Source organism: Cupressus sempervirens, chromosome 11, assembly GCF_028749045.1.
Source record: "Cupressus sempervirens isolate cs-2001-9-10 chromosome 11, ASM2874904v1, whole genome shotgun sequence".
NCBI classification, from domain to species: domain Eukaryota; kingdom Viridiplantae; phylum Streptophyta; class Pinopsida; order Cupressales; family Cupressaceae; genus Cupressus; species Cupressus sempervirens.
Genome location: NC_143128.1, coordinates 481,235,505 through 481,260,789, shown reverse-complemented (window position 1 = coordinate 481,260,789; position 25,285 = coordinate 481,235,505). Strand labels below are relative to the sequence as shown.

Here is a 25,285-nt window from a genome sequence, read left to right as displayed (position 1 = left end):
GCTCAAGCGATGAATTTTGATATAAATTTCACCCTATGTTGGTGTCAGAGGCTCTTTGTGGAAAAATTTTCTTACCTTAACCCTCAACATGCAAACTGAGGCAGCAAGCATAAAAAAAAAAAAATCAAAAAAATAAATAAAGGACATGCAGTTTTTAATAAAATCATGACTCTTTTGCCAAGAGTGCCGATCAAAGAAGGCAGGCCACCCACCTTGGAAAATTTGGCCCCTTTAAAAGGTGCATGTGGGCTGCCCAAAGTCAACGAAAGACGAGTCGCTCCCTCTACACACATTCACACTTAAATTGTGCGCCCAACTTGGACTAAGCGTGCCAATACATGCTTCAAGCAGCCCACCTATACGGGGCCCACATAGCTTAAATGGAGCATGTGCTTTGAAAGGAGCACCACAAATGCATCCTTCGGTGAATGTCCTCTGGTCAAAATCTCCGCACAAGCAAAGTGCTTTGAAAAGCACACCACCTCACCAATGTAAAATTAGGGCCTAATTTGCACCACCAGGGCGCCACCTCGACCACTCATCTTTGGTTCAACATTGAGCTCTCTACATTGTAAAATGCTTTGAAGCCAATCAACCCATGAATGTGGAACTAAATTTTTTGTGAAAACTCAACAATTTGCTGTGTTAATATGACATCTGTTGGAAATTTGTTCAGCACTTCCCTTGGGATTCGTGACAAGGGCTTAATCGCCTCTTGTTTACTATAAGTTGAGTGGTTGTATCGGGCATTGACAGATCGGTCTTTTGGTGCAACGACAACCCCATTCTAACAAGTAGTATCAGAGCTTGCTCACAGGTTCGAATCCTCAGACCTTCGGGTAACGTTGAGGGGGAGATTGTTGGAAATTTGCTCAACACTTCCCTTGGGATTTCTGACAAGGGCTTAACTGCCTCCTGTGTACTATGAGTTGAGTGGTTGTATCAGGCATTGATAGAGCGGTCTTTTGGTGCAACGACAACCCCATTCTAACAACATCCATATGACCGTCATAGTGAGTAATTTTTCTTTTATTACAATAGTTTTTTGATTGTCAAAGTTAATCTTATGTTCAGCTGGTTCACCCCTCACCATTTGCATTTTTAATTTGGTAGTTCAACTTTGAAAGGCCATATCTTGGTCATCTGGACTCCAAATTTGATGCCATTTTTTTTGAGAAAAATTACGAATCTCCATGATTGCACCTATCTAATTGTGAATTTTGTAAATTTCAGAGCTTCATTCGGGGTCGTACACACATATTTTCCAATGGTGTTTTTTTTGATAGTGTGATTTTTTAACTACTTTTCAGATCTGATATCATTTTGAAGAAATTGTAAGTGGACATAGCACTGTCAAAATTTGGTCTTTTATGGCCTCATTTGGCACTTGCAATTGATAAGATCCTTGAGTGATATTGTGTCCCATTTTTTGTCTTCTATAGCTTCACATTTGTAGTTGTAATCATCAAAATCAGAAGTCCACTTTGGTCCGTTTTAGCAAGTGACAATTGTACACACACTAAGTATAAAGTGCCAAAATATCGGTTTTGGGGGTTTCTCTTATTAAGAGGATTGTGGGGGGGTGTTGTCTTTTGTGCTTGCTTCTTTTGTTCTCTTGTGCTCTTTCAATTTTACATCTTTGGTCTTCTTGCATGTCCACTATGAACCTCCTAGAATTATGCTACATGGAAAGATAAAATATGAAACTTATTAATGATAAATGGTTTGAATTATTATGTGGATGGACAATTTAAAGAATCCGTTGAAGATGTTACTGTTAAAGAAAAATGGCTTGGCAATTTTTTTGAAGCTCTAGGCTAGTTAAGAACATATGCCCATGATGATATCCTATATCATATCTCAACCATGGACAAAGTACAAGAAGCTTGGGATAAACTAGCAATCTTGTATGGTAAAATTGATGAGGAAACAAGATACCAAATTCAAGTTGATGTTCTCAATCAGATCTTAGGAACTTTGATAAAATTCAAGACTCCATCAACAAAGCAAATGATTATAGAGTACAACTTAAGGATTGTGGTAATCCCATAAGGATGACAAGTTGATCCATCACTTGATGACAAATCTTCCCCCTGAATTTGCAGCTTTTGTTTCAAGTTATAACACTCACAAGTTAACAATGGGAAGTGCCTTCACTAATCCTTCATTTGAATCATTTGCATAAATGTTGGTTTTAGAGCAAGAACAATTGACGAGTATGAGGATTCTCAAGTCATCAAAATCTAAGGCATTGGTGGCTAGGCAAGGGAAATGAAACAAAAAGAAGCAAATGTAGTGGAAGACCAAATCACAACCCGACACACAACAAGAAAAAAACAGTATATCTCGTCAACCCAAGGCAATAACAAGGGAAAATCTAACATGAGGGAGTGTCTCACTTGTGCATATTGCAAGAAAAAAGGACATGAAGAACATCATTGCTACAAGAAGGATATAGATGAACTCAAGAATCTTCTTAAGAAGAATCAAATAAATTTATCTTCAAACATGACTACTTCATCCTCTTCTTCTCATTCAGATTTTGACAAAGGAAAGGATCACAAAAATGACAAGGGCGACGTTCAAGCATTAATTGCTACTTCATTTTATGAATCAAGGAAATGGCTTCTAGATTCAGGAGCTTCTTATCATATGGCATCTTCACAGTCCATGTATTCTTCCTTTGAGCCTTGTCATGCACCACCTATTTCGATGGGCAATTGTACTTACATGAATCTGATTAGGAAAGGAAAAATTGTTAGAAGGGGGCAAGAACCATCAAAGATGTGTTGTGTGTACCACACCTAACTCATAATCTCCTTTCCATCTATCAACTCACTAATGGGCCAACAAGTGGGACTGTGGAATTCGTGCCTGAATCAGTTCATATCAAAGATTGGAGAGTAGAGAGATCATTGCTACAGAAGTAGTTGATCATGTATCTTTAATATACTACTTTGCAGACTTTGCTACTGATCGGTTGGTGCTTTGTTGGGCATTCACAAAATTTTTGGAGATACAAACTTCTTTTTGTGATGTATGGCTAACATCTTATTAGGCTGACCTGATGGATGTTATTTTGAGTTGTAGTGGGTATATTTTGGCGGATATCCTTTGATGGTTGAGCAAGAGTTCTGCATGATAGTGTATGGTTGTGTTTTGAAGTGCAAGAATGCAAATGTGTAGTGTTGAAGTATATAGCTTCAGTCAGACAATGTATCTCTGATTAGTATCACGACACTTACATGTATGTATGTACATCAGTATGTAATACTGATGTATATGCACACTTAAATATCATGACTATAACTGTGCATATTATAAGTGGATTGGATACCAGACTTGATTGATTCTTACAATGATCGATCTTGTTTTGCATCGAGCTGTTATCAGTCTTTGATAAACGAACATGTTTATATTATGCTTAATGAACCGTTTTGTATTAATGAGCGGTTATGTATTTAGACAGCGATTGGGTGTCTATGTGGATAGACATGTCTCCATAAGGAGACATGCCTATTCACATAGGCACTCCCGTTGCCAATAGATATATATCATGTTCGGTGCTTAATCTTGAACATATCAAAATCATAAATGTAGGCAAGATCACATTCTACAGTATCAACATTGCAGTTCATATCAGAACTTTGTTATTTTGAAATCATCTTCATCAACCGAACTCCAGCAATATAAGTGTCATACTAATATCGGTGCAGATGTGTATTAAAGTTTGAATTAAACTCTTCTCATTAACAACACTTTGCACTTGTCACAACAAATCAGACATCAGTAAAATGGTAATGCAAATTCTGATATAGAGCTTTACATGTAGATGTATAGATTTGAAATCAGTCACAGGTGTTTGGACAACAAAGTGTTATCAGTATTACAAGAAATAAACTTGTAATCATTTTATTCTATATAATTTATTGTAACCAATAGTATTGTATCTTGCTCTCATGAAGTGATCTTTAGTGGTTTGCAAGAAAGCAGTACGCCTTAATTTGCAAGTTCTATTTAGGAGTAGTGAGCTCCTTGGCCTCTAGGCTAAACCTTTTGGGATTAGTTCTTCATATAGTGAGTGATATTTTCACTCTGGTTTTTCCCATCTTTGGTTTTGTTGAAAATTCTGGTGTTGTGTGTTACTCTTTATGTTTGAGTTATTTACTTCTGTGCACACATTAGATGAATGAATGATTAATAACAAAGAAAGGTGACAAGAAGGAAAAGACGAAAGGATAGGAAAAGGGAACTAAAGTGTCACCTTTTTGAGCATAAAGGAGGAAAGCTTCATTCATTTGAGCATGCTTGGATTATTGTTTTGTTTGGAGAACTCTTGGAGAAATATTGGGAGAGTGTACATCTTCCATTTTAGACCTGAGGATGCAAACCTTCAGGCCATCTCTGGTGGATTGGACGTAGCCTTGGTTCATCACACATAGCCCTGGTTCATCACTGCAGTGGATTCAAGGCAGAGTTCAGGCTGGGTTTATAGGGTCTTTTCATATGTTTCCAATCTGATTGTTATTGTTGTGTTTAAGATTGGATTTTGATAATTGGTTATTGTATTGCTGATGTATAATGCAATAACTTATTTCGGGTTTATTTTTCGTTTAAACTGCTGGTTTTATTGGCAAAATATATATGTGGTTTTTTGAAAATTATTTATGTTTGAATTTAGAGAAAATATCCTTCTAGGGTATTATAGTGGTATCAAAGCATTGAACCTGTCATCTTGATTGGGTATAGCCAGAGGTTCGATTAGAGTGTAGTTGCAAATATAGAGATGGATTAATAGGAAATCTGCAGTTTTGAAATCTCTATTTGAGACTTTATCATAATCAAATGTTTGCAGAAAACTATTCCGATTTATTATTATCTGCAAAAAGAAATCAATTTCACCAATTGTGCTTGCAATGCATGTGAAGCAAAGAACAATAGGACGCAATATTTTAATGTTTAGAGATTATAATTTTGTGTCAGTTAATGGGAATAAATTTTTTGTTGTAAGTGAAGTCCAATATTTTGTGGGTTCGTTGGCTCTTTTTGGGAAAGGAAATATTTATGTCATGAGTTAATTTGTGAACCGATACAGAGGCAAAAACTTTGTGTCCAACTGTAGTTCGGAAAGCTTCGACTTTAATTTACTAGGCATGATATATTCTAGTTCATTGCGGTGAAGTGTTTTTGGCAAAATTATCCCATCAATTATTTCAATGGATTGTATGAGAAATAATTTTGTTCTCCCAAGGCTCAGAGCTTATATTAAAGAGGTGTATATTGAACACATATTCATTTAACAAGCGGCGGATATAAATTATCGAGTTGTCTTTAATATAACTATAGTCTGATGAAATATATCATGGACTTCGAAGTTATCAGCGGGAGAATATATAGAGTATATTTTGACTTGATGTTTGTAATGTCCCCATCATTTTAGTATCTCAATGGAGTTCTTAATCTTTACTTTCTTCGAAGGCTAAGTGGAGAAATAAGGAGAAATTGATTAAATTAATTTCTTATAAAGTCATTAAATAAATTAAAATTAAAAGGTGACTTTATATTTAATTAATTTAATTTTCTAGAAGCACAACTAATTATTGTATTGGAAAGGGGGAAGCTTCTAGAGAGTGCATTTTCTAGAAGTACAACTAATTATTGCCTTGGAAAGGGGGAAGCTTCTAGAGAGTGCAATTAAATAATATTTTATTTCCTTCTAGAAGGGTGAGGGAAAAGAATAAATAGAGGCAAAAGCTTCATTGCTAGGCATCCTATTATTGTCAATTGCATTTGATATGAACTTGAGAGAAGAAACTAAGGCTTTCTGATTTCAGCTAGCCATTGGAGAGTGTCAATTCTTCAGTGTTGCAACCACTTGAGGTGGTGAAATATCCATTGAATTTGGCATTTAGTAGAGCTTCATTCTGGAGTTCTATTGGTGCTTAAAGTTAAGGAATAACCGAAGGGTTTGAAGAATATTGAAGGACTATCGAGTGCAAACCTAAAGATTCATCTTTGGCAGCCATTAGTAATCGTTTTTCCCTTGTTGCTACAATACGCGTGAACAACACCACACTACAATACTCGTGCTATAGTATTTATGCTTGATTTCGATTGCAACTTTCATCTCCATCCATTGGGCATCACTATTATTAGGTTCCTCTTGCAACTATTAGTAGTTAGCATTGTAATCTTAGGCATATAATTTTACTATTGTAAGTGATAACTCAGAATCAAATTTGGAATTGTTTTTGTCATTATTGTAAGCCCATTTGTCTTGGCAAATTCATAGCAACATTGTACATGGGAATGAATTCAATAAAAGAGATATATGTTGCATACCATTTGTTTGACAAAATGTCAAACAATTGAATTTGAGAAGGATTTGGTGTTTCACAAAGTTATAACTGGTTGGGGTTATTACAGTGGTATCAGAGCTTGCATGCAAAGTGTTTGACGAAATGTCAAACAACTGAACTAGAGAAGAATTTGGTGTTTCACGAAATTATAACTAGTTGTAGTTATTACATTGGTATTAGAGCTTGCTTGCAAAGTGCTTTACAAAATGTCAAACAACTAAATTTGAGAGGGATTTGGTGTTTCACAAAGTTATAACCGGTTGGGGTTATTACAATGTTATATTAAGTCTTCTTAATTTGATTCGGCGTCCTCATTAGTCGGCTAGTCTTCAAGAAACTTTACCAAGATTTCATTTGATTTTACCTATTTTCCGTGAACAGAGTTTCTGTGCTGAGGAATTTTAGAGTGATAAGATCTTGTTCAACGTCTGGAGGACAGATGGGAATATCGACAAATGTCGTTACAACCTTCAAAATTAAAAGGAATGATGTTGTTCACATTCTAGTATGGTTGTAAGTTGTAGATATGATTGATATATGCATTGAACGATGCTAAACACATTTAATGTTACGAATTATCTATGGAATGTTGTGTGCCCATATATTAACCCAAGAAAAGGTGCAAGCATTGATTAGATTGTTGTAGCTTCAACTAGCTGTTTGGAAGGTGAATGGTAAACCAAAATGGGAGCTTTCAATGGTGAGGTGGTGTTTGCTAGTATTTGTGGAGACATTACATGCATTTGTAACCTTTTCGAATGACCAAGTTCGTAGATGTTATTATTGTCGTTGGTCACCAAATACTCCAAAAGATATGGTAACAACACTATCACTTGCCGCTTTGTTAGAGAACCGATTTGTTGAGGCATTGGTATCGAAAAGTCCTGGAGAGACTCACAAGTCACAAAGGGAATGGTGAGGTGTAATTTTAGGCATTTCAGATTCTTTGCAAAAGGGAATAGTGAAAACTCGTAAATTAAGTAACGTTCCTGAGCATATTTTCGTGGCCATACCTCCTGACTATGATATCATTGCATAGTCAAGACAAAGGAAAAGAGTTTGGAATATTTGTTTAGTTTGAAAACACAATTGAAGAAATGATTTATTTTTTATAATTCTATGGTCAAGCCTTGAGACCATTCAATAGAGAAATTTTCCTAACGGTGATACTTTATCCTTGGACGTTGTTGTTCAAGATTTGGCTCGAAAGGAATCAAACAAGCCTAAATTATTTATTGACAATCACCTTAGATTGTCCCATCATAGTTTCCAGAGATCATAGGGATCATATCATACCTTCACGGGAGGTTTGGTTGTTACAGACATGATTGCTAGCGTGAGTTGTACCCAATTCACACCCCCTCCTCTACGAGATCTTCACATCATAGTAGAGGTACTGTAAGGAAACTATTAGAGAAGACAATTATTTCTTTGGGTATGGTTGAATAACCATATTGCTGGCTGTAAACAACTCCAAGCTATACATGGACACAAGTGAAGAATAAAATAGTAGTTGTCAATAGACTGAAGATTGGAAAGAGCGATTTGGGAAAGATTGAAATACCTTATGAATATTATCCAAGGCGAAGAATTTTTGGCTTGTTGAGTGTCGAAGAAACAAGGCTACAACTAGGGAAGACCCACACAATTTGGTACTAGATATTGTAATGATCTGGGTACTTTTTTGGTAAAATTAGCCATCTTATCTCAGTGTTAATTGTTTAGGCTGATCTTTGACTTGAGAAGAATTGTTTGTCATTGTAGTTTTCAAAAGGAAAGACTCTTCGACAGGACAACACAAGGTTGTGACATTTGTGGTTGAACTTTTCAGCCGTCAGCAACAACAACAATCGTCTTGCAATATAAAGTTTGAACACGTAGTGTCTAGACCAAATTATATCTATTGTAGCAACTCCATTTTTACTCTTTGGTTCGAAACTTGGTCCATGAAAATCCATATACTAATGAGATTGTGGCAAGAAGTAGTCCACTTCATAGAACGATAGTTAGTGATATGATAGAATGCCTTTGTGAAGTTCGGGTACATTTTAGATTTTTGGGTACTACCAAACATATTCTGGAAGTTCGATAAATGAAACATAAAGGAGGTGTGGTCTGGGTACGACAGGAGTTGTTTATGCTCTTTGCCATAATATTTATGTTGAAAATATTCGACTTGGTCAATAGAGACAAAAATAGAATGCTTCAGACATTTGAGGCGTTAAGTTAGACTTTTGGCTGAGTGTTCACTCAATTTTGAGGAGGTATATTTCTTGAGACCTTTGTTGCTACAGTCATATCACACACCTGAAGTCACATGCAAATTAATCTGATATCTTTGCAAACTATTTAAAAAACTGTGTGAGGGTGTGATTTGAAAACAAAGACAAAATCCGGTTGGGTTGACTAACATATTGATTTTGTAAGCAACACAGTATGTTGTCATGGGGAAAGTACACGGCTTTGAAAAAGTCAGAATTGATCTTGTTAAGATACAACAACAATTAACCTAGAATTTCCAATCTGATATAAGAACTGAAGTACTCAACATGTATGAGGAGTACAACAAACTTCCTCCACAAGTTCAAAAAGAATTACCCTTCATTGATTACATGGATTTCCATCCAAAATTCAAAACAAGACTGATATGGCAAAGAAGAAGTATTTTGATTTGGCTCAGGATCTCCTTGCAAAAGACAAGTGCAAAAATTCGTATGAGGAGTTTTCAGCAGACCAAAATCAGCTTCTAGGTGATTTTGAAAGAGAAGGGTCGTCAACACTGATTTGCAGCCGACTCATGATAATGTAGAAAAGGTTACATAGGATACAAGTCTATTGATTTGTAGTATGGAGGTAGAGGTCTCTTGCGGGGGTGCTGACTTTAGCACTTTTGGTGAACATGATGATAACGCATTGGAAAAGACTATTCAGTCAGCTAATGATGAGAATTCAACATCTTTTGAGAGTGCTGATATTGTTTTTGATTCAGACTTAAGGGTCTCAAAAAATGGTATGGAATCTTCTTATGATAAATTTAATTGTGATCACAATTTTGCCTCTATCTCTTTTTCGCATTTGGGTATGAAGGAAGGCATTGATGATGTGGATATGTATGATGAAACATTTCCTCCCACCTCATATGCATTTGACTAATCTCACACACCTACTAGTTAACCTGATTTGGAGAGTGAAATGAAAAATAATTGAATTTAAGATTATTGCAGCTTTATCTTACTTTGATGACATTTATGGGATGTTTGAAAAACACCTTTCGAAGGAACAGATGGAGGAGAGACAAAGGGGAATTAAAGAGGAATTTCCACAACTATTAATAATACAAGAAGGCCTTAAACCTATGAAATCAGATTACCTACACCTTTCAGATCGTGATCATCTCTTTGACCTTGCACAGATTTACTCGGAGGCATTAAGGAAGAAGGAAGTAGAAGTAGATGTGTGTACATATGAGCTCATGAATGCCAAGAACTCCCTTGAGGCTTCTTTAATGGCATTTCATGAACCAGAAAATCAGATTGTTGAGTTGAATCAGAAATTGGATTTGGCGCACTCCAATTCAGCCCAACATTTAGATATGACCATTGTGGAGGTTGTTAGTGATGACAATAGGAGGGTTGATCATGTTGAGAAAGATTCATGCGCTTCCAGTGGGCAGATTGTACTTTATGACGAGCCATTGACAGAGGTGAGGATATGCATTGTGACTATATAGTGATGAGTGCTCATCACTTTTCGTTTGATCCACATGTGGAGGATTTGATGAATTGCAAGTGTGGGTTGACTCAGATTATCATCCATTGTGGGATGAAGGTCATCCATCTTCAAAAGATGGTATTAGAGGCTGCAAGTATTTGAATTAGGTAGTGATGGGAGATAATTTACAGGAGCACCAACCAATTTTTCACTATAGTGATATGTAATCTCCTAGTTGCTTACTTATATGTTAGAGGGGTGTCATGCGGATGCAAGTTTACAAGGTGATTATGGTGTTAGTTGCCACCAGCTAGATTACTTGCAGAGTCAACACATCCATAGGGGTCTTATAGAGGTTGGTTGTAGTTATTAGGTTGTCGATTCCTTCAATGGTTTGTGTCTCCTTATGGATGATGGATGTGAGGGTTATTTGCTTTTGGACCCAACTATTGACAGAGTTAGCAGTATAACTTGGTTGGGTTTTCATTGATGGGCTTCACCAATGGTGGCATGATATGTTTTGATTTTGATGAATTCCTCTTGTGTGCAAAATTTGGATAGTTGGTGTGATGTATGTCTTTACATAGTTGGGGGAGGTGAGTTAGGATGGCTTTTTGAGTCGCTCTCTTTTGAGATTTTTACTCTTGCGACACCTACTACTGGATTACTCCACCATTTCCAGCAAGGTGCTATGGTTTATGAGGTAATTTGGCAGATATTATCCTCTTCATGGGCACATGTATTACAGGAGTTAGTGGGTGATATCAAGGACATCACACAAGTTTTTATTTGGGATCCAAGGATCATAATGATAGACTGGTTGCATCCTTATTGTTGGTTCCGCAGTTTGGCATATCTTGATTATATAGTAACTAGTACGAGCTATGGAGCACCTTGCAGATGGACATGGGACCCTGGTATTGGATTATAGATTCATGATTGCTTGAGGACAAGCAATCTGGAGGAGGGAGGACTTGTAATGTCCCCATTTTGGGACATTAAGAATTCTAAAGTCAAATTCATAAAATATTAATTTTGGCTTAAGGGAGCTTAGTGAAAAGTTATAATATGGGTCAAATTAATATTATTAAGTGAGTTAAAGGTGACAAGAAGGAAAAGACGAAAGGATAGGAAAAAGGAATTGAAGGGTCACCATTTCGAGCATAGAGGAGGAAAGCTTCATTCATTTGAGTATGCTTTGATTATTATTTTGTTTGGAGAATTTGAGTTTCTCTTGGAGAAACACCTGGAGAGTTTACATCTTCCATTTCAGACCTAAGGACGTAAACCTTTAGGCCATCTCTGGTAGATTGGACGTAGCCCTGGTTCATCACTGCAGTGGTTTCAAGTCAGAATTCATGCCGGGTTTACAGGTTCTTTTCATATGTTTCAAATCTTACTGTTATTGCTGTGCTTAAGATTGGATTTTGATAGCTGGTTAGATGTGTAATGCAAGAACATATATTGAGATATTTTAATGAGTATTTTGGTTCATTGTTCGTTTAAACTGCTGGTTTTAATTGGCAAAATATGTATGTGGTTTTCTGAAAATTATTTCTGAGTGAACTTAAGGAAAATATTCTTCGTGGATATTACACGCCTGGGACACATTCCTGGGATTTTTTCCAGTTGTCCCCATCTTGAAAACGTCCCAGGGACATGGGACGCTTAGGGGACTTTGACTTTGATTTCTAGAGGAAATCTAACTTTGACCCTCAAAGTAATACAAATGGCATATGAATTTTGCTAAGTCATGTATTTAAGGTTTTATTATGTATAAGTGCATGCTTTATCCTGTTTTCATATGGATACTTTAAGTTTCTCTACATATTTTAATTTTCTCTCTTGTTATATAGTCGTCCCCTTTCTTTCCTCCCAAATTGGCTAAAACAATTGTCGTCATAGAAATGGGTCCCCCCGTCCCCTACTGTACTTGTCTCAGAAACTTGGGTAATACTGAAAAGAAACTGAAACTTAAAAGCGACATTGATCTGCTTGATGAAATGTTGCGTTTTCAGAAACCCTCAAAGGACAAAGGCAAACTAGGTTTTGACAAAGGAGAAAGCTCTAAGACTCCAACAAAGATGACAAAGGAAAAGAAATGGTCAAGGATGAATCCAAGAAAAATAGTGAAGATTGAAAATGTTTCTCTCCAGTCCAGAGCAAGAACTTTAGAAGACCTACCCCTGCTCTTGGATGATTCAGGTATGCTGTATCTTTCAATGGTAAATGTTTTTCATGCAATAAATTTGAAAACAAAGCTAGTGAATGTAGAAGTCAAATCAGATTACAACCTTTTAATGGTCAGTGTTATGCAAGTTTGGGCATAAGACAAATGAATGCATAAGCAAAATGATGAGGAATGGTTTTGCAAATGTAACTAATGCTATAAATGTTGAATCCTTTAATGGATATTGTTATGCTTACAGTAAATATGGGCGTAAGGCTGTTGAGTGCAGATCAAAAGGCAAAAGGAATGGAAGTGGTCCACAACAGGATCCTACATGTTTCAATTGCAATAAGTCAAGGCATATTTCTAGGTTCTGCAGAAGGGGGAATGAGAGGTCTTTTGGAAAAGAAGCATATTGGTGTGAATGAGGAAAGAGAAAAGATGAAGAAGACTTGGATAAAAAAATCTGAGGAGAATGTGGAAGAAAAATCAGTAGATGTATTTGTACTCCTTGCTGATGCATATGCTTCCTCCAAAAACTAAGCAAAGAAGCATGGTCACAAACCATCAATGCACTATTTCATGTGTCCATTGGAATCCTATATATAGATATATGAAGCAATTTTTGATCACCTGTGATCTTGCATTCTCAAAAGCTCCCTCATGGGAAAAGTTTTTACTTGTGCATTGCTTTCCACCATCCATTATGTTTTTTCCTCTCAAAGTTAATCTGTGGTTCAATACTGTCCATTAATTTTGTGAGCTGAAGTTATGTGGAATGCGCTTATCGCTTCTGAAGCCTATTTTCTTGCAGTTAGATTATGGCAACTCCTAGGGTCATTGAAGGGGTGGAAAAGCTTGGAGCAATGTTCAAGAAGAGACCAAACATTTCTGGTGATGCTGATTCTGTTGTCATTTTTTCACAAGTACCTCCTTGCGTGATTCATTTGAAGGATTTGTATAACTGTATTCCTGCTCAAATGGAAGAATACTTGTCAGTAGAAGTTATTGGATTTGAGAGAAAAGAATCTGTTGAATAGTTAGTCTCATTGAAGTCTGAATATAGCGTTATACGAAAGAAGAAATTAGATGTATGGTGCAACTTTCCCTGGTTTGAAAAGAAAGAGATTGTTCAAATTGTTTTAAGCATGATTCATGAGGAATCTTTTGGTTGGACAAACTCTATTTCATCACAGAGGCAATCAAAGATCTCAATGGTCTGTGATTTTGGAGATTACTATTTAGAAGTTTGCAAGAAATGACAAGGTCATGAGGTAAACTGGACCAAAATTTGATAATAGGTCACTTACTTTTCAGGACATTAAGGATCCCAAAGTAGTATATGCTACAATTGGAATTGCATATAAAGTATTCTTTCCCAACAGAGAAGGTACTGCTACTGCTATCCATATTGCCTATTAGGTGGTAAAGGAGACGAAACACATTGATTTATGAGAGGTGGTAAGGCATCAACTTTTTGAGAATCCGAAGAATACAGGGCATCAAATTTTTGAGAACCTGAAGAAGACAAAGAAAGTTGAAACCAAACTATCCCTTCTGGTATGGGCCATGTATTGTTTATCTGACGTTTTACTTGAAAAAGCCATTTGGTACAAAAAAAATCTTGTTTGGGAAATGAATATCTGTTTTCAAATTAAAAGGCATATGATAAGTTATGCTTGTAAGGAGGAATTTGATTGAGCCTATTGGGATTTCATGTCAAATCTTCGAAAGGAATTGATCAACAGATTTATAATAATTAAACAAGTTGTAGAGACCTATATGGAAGTTATCACATTTATGGTTGATAGACAATTTTACGTGGAAATAATTGAGCGCAAAATTGATTGGGTTCCTAAGTTACCATATGAGCCTCTCGAACCTTTATGGATAAGCATATGCTACCTATGAAAAAATCACCACTAAAAAGCCTTTTGTAATCTCCCTTTTTATAGGAAGTGAGGCACTGTGAGATTTTCACGATTCTAACTTGAACAGTTAGGCAAATCTGATTTATAAATCCAAATTGCAGACTTATACAATAATGCTAATGCTTGTACTGAATAATGATTTAAATGAATTCTAAATGCACAATGTTAAAATGTAAATGACTGGTAATTCCAAATCCATACTCTGAATATGTTTAATTCCAAATGCTTATCCTCCAAAGTTAATAAGAAGGCTGCATACAATAAACATAAATGCTGTTTCTGATGTGGCAATATAAATTATGCTTTATAACATGAGTGGCTGCCATACGCTATTTATCCATGCAACATATACAGGCTGAAGGATACCTCAATGGCAGAGAGATTGATATACAGCTTGCATCGGATCCTACTTTATATTATATGCACTGATAATGAAGCAGTCTCTGAGATTACTTGTGTTGACTCTGCTTCTGGATAATGCCATCTCTGATATGGATTACAATCTCTTGCACCTTTTCATTGCTATTAGCAACTGGGTTTTCTCTACAGAGAGATCCACAAGGGACTATATTTATTTAATTTAATAACTTGATCTGCCTTTTGTAATGATACGGTATCCATGTATATACATAATTGATCAACTAAAGAGGTGAAAAGGAATAGTCACCTCTCAATATTATAATAATAATAAATGAAGAGTCACCATGATTCATTGGTGGTTGTTATTCATCATGTTTTGGTTATGCATTGTTTAAGACCAGTGCAATTAGTTGTGTAATTACTGCCGCTTATTATAATGATTTTTATTGATTTGCCCATTATTGTGTCCATGACTAATCATCTGATTAGTCACATTCTCCGTTGAATCGAATATTGTTAAGTCACCTTTTTTCAATCTGTATATGCCTCTAGTCAATCTGTATGCTAATCATCGATCTTATTTTATTTCGCTTGATATTTTCAACTCTAATTGGTATTGCCGACAATTTAATTATCATTGTGCTTTGTGAAGAGTTCGATTTCACCCTTTGTCAGTTTTATTGATCACAGTGCACCTCAATTTTATTGATAATAGTGCCCCTGTAATCTAGAGCAGTTTGTTTTGCCAACATTGTTCTTTACATCTTGCGGTTGGATTGATTCCTTGTCTCTGTTAGAACTCATCATATATATATCTCCCGCTATTCATACTTTGATGTTGAGCTGGTCTGATCATTACTCAAGATGATTGTAGTTATTATTGATGCCTTGGTGAATAGATGATATGATACCTTTGAATCATTATATTGTATCTGCCAAGGGTCAAAGCATATTCATGATACTTTATTCTTAATGACTTACCTCTGCAACTTCCAGATATTTATTATGGTGAAGGTGCACTATAACTGTTAGTTGCTCTGCTGTAGTCACCGATCATAGGCTTACTCAGTGATCGTTAAATCTTTACCGATCATGTTCCTGTTCTGACTTTTATCCTGTCACCGATCATAGTAGTTTCCAACAGTGACAACCATAGATCATCTTTATGCTTTACCACTCTTATCATAATGCCAACAATCTCCCCTTTTGTCATTGATGGCAAAACATGTCTATCCAAACAGACTATTATGCTCTCCCTTGTTTTGATGTACTCCTCCTTTCCTCATGCTTCCTGTATCAACACTGCATCATTTTCTTCTCCCTTTCTTTCCCCACCCCCCCCTCCCCCCCTTGAACAACAATGCTAAAGGTGTAAGATTTAACAAATTATAAATTATTTACAACCTGTCAAAGATTACCATGTAGTTAGCCTTTGGAGCATCCATAGATGTTTCCCAAGTCTTTTGTACACGACTCAGTAAAATAATCTGTTCATGCTATCTCTTCCGAGTTGTCTATGCAATATTGCTTCTGCCTTCTTTAAGCTTTGTTGCATCACCTCCATGTTAAGTTTTGAGTCAGAAAATAAAGATAAACAATAGTAAGGGAGAGAAAAATAGATACAAGAGACACACCAAATTATTCTAGAAAAACCCTTCCACGTGAAGGGAAAAAACCAACCACTCAACAAAATATTACTTTATTAATAATAAAATGTTCAAGTGTACAATATTCTTTGCTTGATGCGATATTATAGCAAAAGAAAGACTCTTCAAATTACAATTGAAGGTCTCTTGAATTTCTCCAAAAATACGACTCTTCATTTTCAAATACACAACTCTTCGTATTTCCATGCCTCAATGCATGCCGTATGACACGTCTTTATATTTAATATTACAATTATTATCATAAATGTCCTCTTCAGCCGTAGGTGACCATAACTATAATAATGCTCATATTTTTAGAGATAAAGATCTCCATCACAGCTACAATCTTCAACACTCCCTCTTAGCGAGAGAGAGATCTTTAGTTAGACAGTCACACAAGGCTGCAACAAAAAATGTCAATGATAAATTCTGATCACGTAGATTCTCATAAGAAAAAACGTAATTCATGGAATCACTCAACATGGAAAACCTGCAAGAATTGCAACCAACTTTCATCACAAACTTTCTCAATGTGATGTTGTCATGGAATCTCTCAACATGACACTTTTGCAAGGCCTTTACTTCACAGACTCTCTCAATGTTATGTTGTCATGGAATCTCTCAACATGTCAACCTTGCAAGGCTCGCAACCAACTTACATCACAGAGTCTCTCAACATGACAAGCCTCCAAGGTTTTCATAGTTGAAACTCTCTCAACATGATATTGCCATGGAATCTCTCAACATGACAAGCTTGCAAGGCTCACAACGAGCTTATATCATAGACTCTCAATGTGATGTTGTCATGGACTCTCACAACATGACATCCAACTCCTATTACAATCACTCAATGTGATGACATCACAAACTCTCTAGATGATGTTCACTATGAATTTCTTCACATCACAGACTCTCTACATGATGTTCACTATGAATTTCTTCATAAGTAAAAGTTTTCAAAGTCGTCCTTACAACTCTTATTAATTTTACATGAATAAGAATTCATAATCAACAAGGAAAATCATAGCTAAGATTTGTTTTCAATGATAGTCTTAAATTTTACAATATCAAAAACATGAACAACATATATAAGCTGAGACTTGTTTTCAATGACAGTCTCAAATTTTGCATTATCAGAAACATGAACAACATATATAAGTATGACTGGGATTCCATAAGGACTCCCTCTCAATCAAGAACTACTTGTCACTACAATGAGACCGTCGTAGTATCCTCCCTCTGAAGCTAAACATCTCCCGCTGAATATGTAAAAGCAACATCCCCATCTCATTACTTCTTGTTGCACCTTGCAACTAAGAGAGATATTAGAAGCTGATAATATCAACTATAATAGAAATCAATACACTAAATAACATTGATTCATGATCAATACTCAATAAAATACTTATCTCTTGTAGTATAATCTTCTTTATCATGTATACGAACTTAAAGCTAGCCTGTATAATGATCGGTGGAAATATAAACATCTTGTAACAGTCGGTTCAAAATAGCACGAGAAGTATCTACCATGCGTTAGCCATTTGAGGGGATATTCTTGTAGAAAAAGCTACCCCTCTAATTTGTTTTACCATACCCTCGTCAACTCATGTAACAACTGTGCACAATTGGAACTTTTAAAAGCACTTATCCACCTCTATTAGGAGGTGCTGTTCTATTAACAATTTTCAATTCTAGGTCCTTTAAAGGAATGCCAAGTTGCTTTAGAATGGACAATGTTGTTGTTCGAAAAGTATCTACACATGGGGCCTTATCATCATTTGTAATTCCTTTGAGTCAAATAGCAAGTGGTGTCTTGCCAAAAAATCCCAGATCAATCAACAACACTGGGCTTATATTTTAACTTTATCTCCCTGTTTTTTTGATCTCCGCAACACAACCATCACTAATTTTCTCTAGAAGATGGAGATAGGAAACCTCGTAATTACGTAAGCTGGGGGACGCATCATCAACGTTAATTTTTAAATGCGAATAGTAATGCCAAAATGTTGCATCCCCATTTTTTATTATTGTTGATCTTTAAGATAATTCAAAATGGATGGTTAGATTAGTTGCTTCGTTTTTTTTCACATGATGGGAATATTGGTTATCTATTATGTCTTTTGAAAAGAAAGATGTGGTTAGTTGTTATGATATTTGTTGTTGGTTGATCAAGTTAGTTATTAGTTATGATAATCTTTGAAAGACAAATGCTTTCACCCTATCAACTCTTTTTGCAGGAAAGCGATGAAGGGGGAGGAGCATTGCAGGAGAGGAATAGGGTATGAGGGCATCAACCTGCTGCTATTGAACCATCAGGGATGAACCTAATCCACCATGGACAGGAAAAGCCAGGCTAGGCGAGAAGAGTATAGCAGGTGTCCACCATGAGCTAACTAGGTTGAAACATAATATATTTTTAAAATAATAAATGAAATAAATCAGTTGTTACCTTTGAATCGAGTATATTATGAACTAGAGTTCTTTCTTTGTCAGACATGAATTATTGTAATAACACCATTGTAAATACGTAAGGATGCACGTGTTACATACACATATATGTATATTTAAAATATGACTATGACGTATATATATATATATATATAAAATCCATGCAAACTTATGCATATACTATAGTCTTATTATAATAATTCACGGGGAAGGACACTATATTATTATTTCATTTGGTGGCAATTTAAAATATCATGGGGTCCATCGTCACCCTTCTCTTTTATTATTTTTGGCTTAGCTCAAATATGTAAATGCTACCATCTTCTTTTCTTGTTTTGTTTTTTGACTTATGCATAATATAACTGCTGCCACCTTGCAAAGCTTTCAAGAACGGTAACTCCTCCAAGCAAGTATCGAGCCATTAAGCATATATGTTCTCAATGCCACCCACTACCTTCTTCCTCTCTTCAAGAACCTCATGACATTCAGCAGAAAAAACCGTCTCCACTCATCATATTTTTTTCATCTCTCTAAGCTGTCCCAGCCATGGGGGATACATCCATTGCTATGCAAGTTAGTGTGGAACCAACAATGATAATTGCTAGCCGATTGATATTGTAATACAAGAGACTTGTGGGAAGGTTCGATTACTACAAAGAAGTTCAAGTTAATCATTCATCATCCACCATTTACTGACAGGTCATAATTGGTATCATCCTTCCTAGACTTTACCATTTCATATGTTTTTTTTCTTACATAATATCGGCCAACATTGTTAAGGCCAGATTGTTTGCATTAACAATGTATGATCTTAAGTGTTCTCAGCCAGTGTGGCTATTCACATGCATTGTTGAAGTCTGAATTTAAGTACTTTCAGTCAATGATATTTAGATCAGATCATCTTAATGATGTTTTGATTTGAAGTATATCTCGACCGAATAGTTGTGTGGCCTGTTTTCAATCATATCATCGCAGAATTCTTATCAATGCCATCCAATAAAGTTTTGGCTTTAGTATTATAGTTATAATCTCTTGATATGTTATGTCACTTCTGTCCAAAATTTAATAATGTCATGAGTTGTACTCCCCCCATATAGAGGTATTATGCCATATATCTTTGAGACACGGGAAGCCTTATCTCAATGAGAAGCTGTAATACTTGAAATACATGCATATTTTTCTTGCTTCCATGCAAGTCCCTGTTTGGGCAGAAAATCTCAATGATTGCAAAGACAGCTGGAACTACTCAAGAATAAAGGACAGTCACACCCAGGATGACCAAGTATGGTCGAGATGAGAGGTGTAGATTGATAACCATGGAGTATTTCGGCAAGTAAAGGAGTTGGGCCAGAACATGATAAGCATTAAAAGAATTTAATAACTAAATCTATAACTGAGTCAACTCATGGTTGGCAAAGGGTATGGTCTTGTTGTCAAGTTGAGCAGTGGGCGATTGGGCATGTAGTGTTCATATAAATCCCTGGCTAGGGTAGGTTTAGTGGCATATGATGCTGCTGTGATCACTAGAGTTAAGGATAGCTTGCAGTCGGAAGGATAGGTTGATCGAAGGAGTCCACAACCTAGAGACTGTGAAGTTGACAGTCTAACACTAGGATGCTCAGCCACAGGACAAGTGGTGTTCTTGTGCCTTATCCCGTACAGGGAGGGCCTTTCTTAGTTGAGATTGTGTGGGGATACTTAGGGTCCATGGTTGGGAGGTTAAGCCTCTGACAATGCTTCTCTCCACCTAATGCTAGGACTTGCTCAACATAAAGTGGATTTGCATTCATGTCCCCCTCATTTATTGAGTATTTTACTTTTGTTATGTTCTTCAAGTTTAGTTGAATTATGTTATAGTTAGTTGTTGATGTAGTATTCCTTTTCAGTATTTCAAGCAGTTGGTCAAGTATTTAAATTAAACTTTTCTTCATTCTGTTGGTAAGGGCATTTATTTAGAATTTAGTTTATCTATTATAACCGTTAACCCCTTTTCCATATGAATATGCAAATTATCTATTATAATTGTCTTTTCATGCATGTGAATATGAAAAGTAATTGTGTTCAATGTTCTACTAGTTGTTAGTTAAGGCTAGGAAAAATAGTATGTTACACAAACAAGGAAGATAATAGCATTTGCTGACTAAAATGCTATGCTCCTAGCAACTCTATACTTGACGAACCTCTCACCATTTTGATCGCAACTCATCGACAGTTACCAAAATGTCTCAATACCATGGCAATGAAGGCAGTGAAATTAGTGTTGTCACATCGAAAGGCCACAACCATGTCTGGTAAGAAATTGATCTGTGTTGTCACGTCCAGAGGCCACAGATGATCCAACAAGCCTTGGGAAAAATCCAAACTCGAAGGGAGAAAAGAATGAGTAGTGGGTTGCTTAGAGGAGAATAAAATGCGACTACCATTGATAAAATATGCCATCTGAATTTATGACGAATATCCGAGAACATCCATTGGAGAAGCATTCAGACCATCTAGAGTGGATTGTAAGGCTGCTTTCTTGGCTCCAACCATGGTGGCCCCAATCAAATCCTAATTCTTTTTCTGAACAAAAAAAGTTGGCTTCCCAACGATGATTTAGCTGACTTTGGATATACAATTAGCTCAAATTCCTTCTGCACTACACGACATTACCTATTTCACCCCTCTCGACAAACACTGCCCAGAAGCCCTCTACCTTCGTTGACATTCCAAGCTTGAAATCGTCGACATGCTTAGAAAAATAATCATTCAAAAAAGAGCTCCACTAATCGACCTACAAGTCCGGAAATGGGAATGGGAACGAAAATGGGGATTCATCAATCATGGGTTGAAATCCTGCCCAACAACCTGGGATTCTCTTGTAGGAAAACATGTTCAATAATACTGCTACGCCTAGTAATGTGGGGAAGCTGAATTGCTTGTTCATTGGATTTCGCTGTAGGTCGTCGATTTCCCCACCCAAATCGTCAACTCTTCAAGCAACTCTTCCTATCCTCATCATACACAAAGAGCACACAAGGAAGACAAAAATCTGCCGTTCCAAGTCCCTGATTGCGTCCTCATTGTGCTCAATAGATAATAAGCATTAAAAAAATCATGTCAAAGTTAATCCATTGGATATAGAAAGAACAAATATGATGGAAACCACATTCAAGAAGAAACACATAAATAATAAGGAATGGCATAAGAACGATGAGGGTTAAAAGATGATTGTCGATTCACCTTTCAAAATACTGCAGGCATGAGAATGCCAGGCATATCCATGTTTGGGCCTGCAAAAATGCACGAGCATGGCAGGCATTATGCCCAACAGAGGCAGCTATATCAAATAAAACACTAACGTATTTGGAATGACAATCTTTATGCAAGACAAATTTGAAGAGTTGTGTAAATCAACATTAGTGAGAACCATTGTGGTTGCACGCAAGTAGAATTTCTCATAAATCAAATTAGCACTTAATGTTCTGATTCTAATTGCAGATGATAAGAAACAATAGAGAATAATTACACGCTTGAACTCAAACCATCTCTGTATTTTTGCAAGTCAAAATGCTTGTCTAGGGGAGTCCAAATTTTTCTTCCATTTCATAAGAGAGGGTAGGTATTTTAGCAGCTAACCTGACATCAAAATTATCAGGTAGACGAAATGCCAATTTTAACAGAGCTCTTCTAAGAGTACATCTTTGAGCAGGATTTGCAGGCATTTGGTTATCATCCATGCTGAAAGTGTTTGGTTGGTCCATTCATTTTACAAAACAACCCTAACTATCCATGAACATCCCACTCAAAATAGACATCGAATATGCAAAACTTGATACAATAACCTTAGAACTTTTAATCAAAGGCTGATGACAAGAGCCCTTAAATACTGTTATCTAACTTGGCTCTAATACCATGGTAAGTTTTGGGCCCAGAAAATAAAGATAAACAGTAATAAGAGAGAGCAAAATAGATATGATAGATGCACCAGATTATCTTTGGGAAACCCTTCCACTTGACAGGAAATACCCAACCACACAACAAAATATCACTTTATCAATAATAAAATGCTCAAGTGTACAATGTTCTTCACTTGATGCAATATTTATAACAAAAGAGACTCTTCACATTACAACCGAATGTCTCTTGGATTTCCCAAAAAATTTGTCTACATTTTCAAATACAAAAGTCTTTTTCCATGCCTCAATGCATTTCGTATGGCATGTCTTTATATTTAATATTACAATTATTATCATAAATCTTAGTTACCCGAATCCGATTCGGGCACGTGAATCGGATCCGTGGATTCGTGATTTTTTTTTTCCCCAATTATGATTCGTGGAGGATTCGTGTATATTTAATAATAAAATATGTATAGATATATGCATTATATATACTAAAAAATGAGAGAAATATACATAATTCTAAAACTAAATCATTTCATAGCATGAATTTGTGATTTTGGTATGAATCTATGGATCAAAGCCATTATGATAAGAAGAAAATAATCGGGAAAACAAATTTGATGAATCCGGACGAATCCAAGCATGGATCCGGATCTGAATCTGGATCAGCCTCTAGGGCACGAATCCGGTAACTAAGTCATAAATGTTCTCTTCAGTTGAAGGTGACCATAACAATAATAATGCCCATATTTCTATAGATAAAAATCTCTATCGTAGCTACAATCTTCAACACTCCAAAGTATGGGATATTAGGACTGTAGCTCCAATAAAATCATCACTCTGCTGTCTTGTTTCTTGTTATAGTTTCCTAATCTTTTGCAAAACCTTCTTGACTTCTCCACTGTATGAGGTAACAGAGCTTGAAATTGGATCAAGTTGGTTGCTTATGCTTTTCAACTCCTTTTGTGCTTCTTTTTATTGCTCCAGATCTTTGACAGTCTCATAGTAATATGCTACTTTTGTGAACAGTTGTCTTGTTTCATTTAATTTGGTTTTGGTGTCCTTCACCAAGTCTGATAGCTTTTCCCGATCAGAAGTAACTTTCTCCTTCGGTTTACCTGTCATTTTCTTTTCCAAATTTTCTTCCACAATATTCATTGCCACTGTCTGCAAATGTGGGCCTTGATCAGATATTATATTGATCAATGTATCTAATTGATCTATATGACTGAATCTTCTTCATTATAGGACATGTCAGGAACTAGTTCTGCCAAGACATTACTGGCTTGCTTTAAGACTCTAGCTTTCTTCTTTTTAAGTCTTGCCTTGTCTCTTATTGCTCTCCTTTTCACCTTTTCTGAATATTCAAACAGTTCTTTAGGCTTCAATTTAGAAATATCTACTGGTCTAGGAATTCCTCCTCTCCTAAGTCTTCTTCTTCTTCTTCTATAACCAATTACATGGGTTTGTGTCTTTTTTATGTACTTGGCTCTAAACTCATCATTCTCTTCACATGATATTCTTCTTCAAATTTCATCCGTCTTTCTAATTGCTGACTCTCTGCAATCGTTTCATGTCTTCTCAGATAACAATACTTCTTCTTGTGACTTACGCGATTCTTGTTGACCAGTTATGTCAACAACTACTGCTTCAGCTTTATTGGTTGGTGGAATCTCCATGCTTTGTCCTTCTATATACTATTTCTGTTCAGAAACATCATTAATAACATCACTAATTATTTGTTCAACTGTAAATCTATCATCCTCTTGAATAGGTGTGGACTGGTCTTTTCTCTTTTCCTCATTCCTCAGAATCTTCTTCCACATGTCAACTGTTTCATCATGTAAACTTTGTTTCTCTTCAACAAGTATCTTTGTTGCTCTGTTCTTTATTCCAAACTCTTTCTTATGAGCTTCATATAATGCTTTAGCATCTTCTGGGCTTAACTCAGGTTGTGCCTCCAATAGAGATTTTTCTATATCTCTTTGTCCATCTATAGGACAGATGACCAACTTGCATCTAATAGTTGTTGCAACTCATCGGGAATAATTGAATGTGACATCCATAGATGATTAAATGTAAAACCAATGTCAGTTCTTTGTCAATGTCGACAACATGGAATTAGGAAGCAATCCACACTTTATTTTGGTGAAGATAAGGGACTGTATAACTGCCTTTGTAATGACACAACAGTGATAATGTAATCTGATCAAGACTTGTCCATACTAAGTGAGTGGAAGTATTAAGAGTGTTATGTTGTGGAGTTTGGAAGATTTAGATGATGTTCAAGTGGTTGGATATGGTTGTGTGCCCAAGAAAGGATCAGTTTGGTGATTGTTTAGAGGAGTAGGTAACTGTCAAGTGTTGACAGTAAAGAACATATAAACATTGTTATATGGTACGGGCAAAATCCTAAAGTTTAAGAGGTCTGAGGTTCGATGGGTAGAGGAATATACCAATAGGGGGAATCTCTATGACAGTCACAGTGATTAGGACTGTCATGTCTGGACAGCAGAGCTTTGGTATGATAAGAGTCTTTGAAAGAATGGGATATGTTGAGGGATCGGAGGGAATGTAGTGTGATCCTAAGTTGTGTTGAAGAGGATGGGATGTTGTCATAGGGTACAAGGGTGAGTGTTATGCAATCAGTAGAATAAGACCATGAATGGAGTCATTAAGTATTGTGAAGGAAATCAGCAGGTGTTGATGAAACAAGCAGTGAATGAGATGTGATCAGAAAATGTATGCGATCAGAGATGGAGTGTGAATAGTATGT

At 36.2% G+C, this 25,285-nt stretch overlaps 1 protein-coding gene and 1 pseudogene across 17 annotated transcripts in view; one reads left to right on the top strand and one right to left on the bottom strand.

The window, feature by feature from the left end:
* UCH2 (Peptidase C12, ubiquitin carboxyl-terminal hydrolase 1) overlaps positions 1-25,285 on the top strand; it is a 114,437-nt gene that overhangs the window by 63,200 nt on the left and 25,952 nt on the right. The gene's annotated exons all lie outside the window — the stretch shown is intronic.
* LOC149530474 (putative RNA 3'-terminal phosphate cyclase-like protein) lies at positions 17,630-22,344 on the bottom strand (annotated as a pseudogene).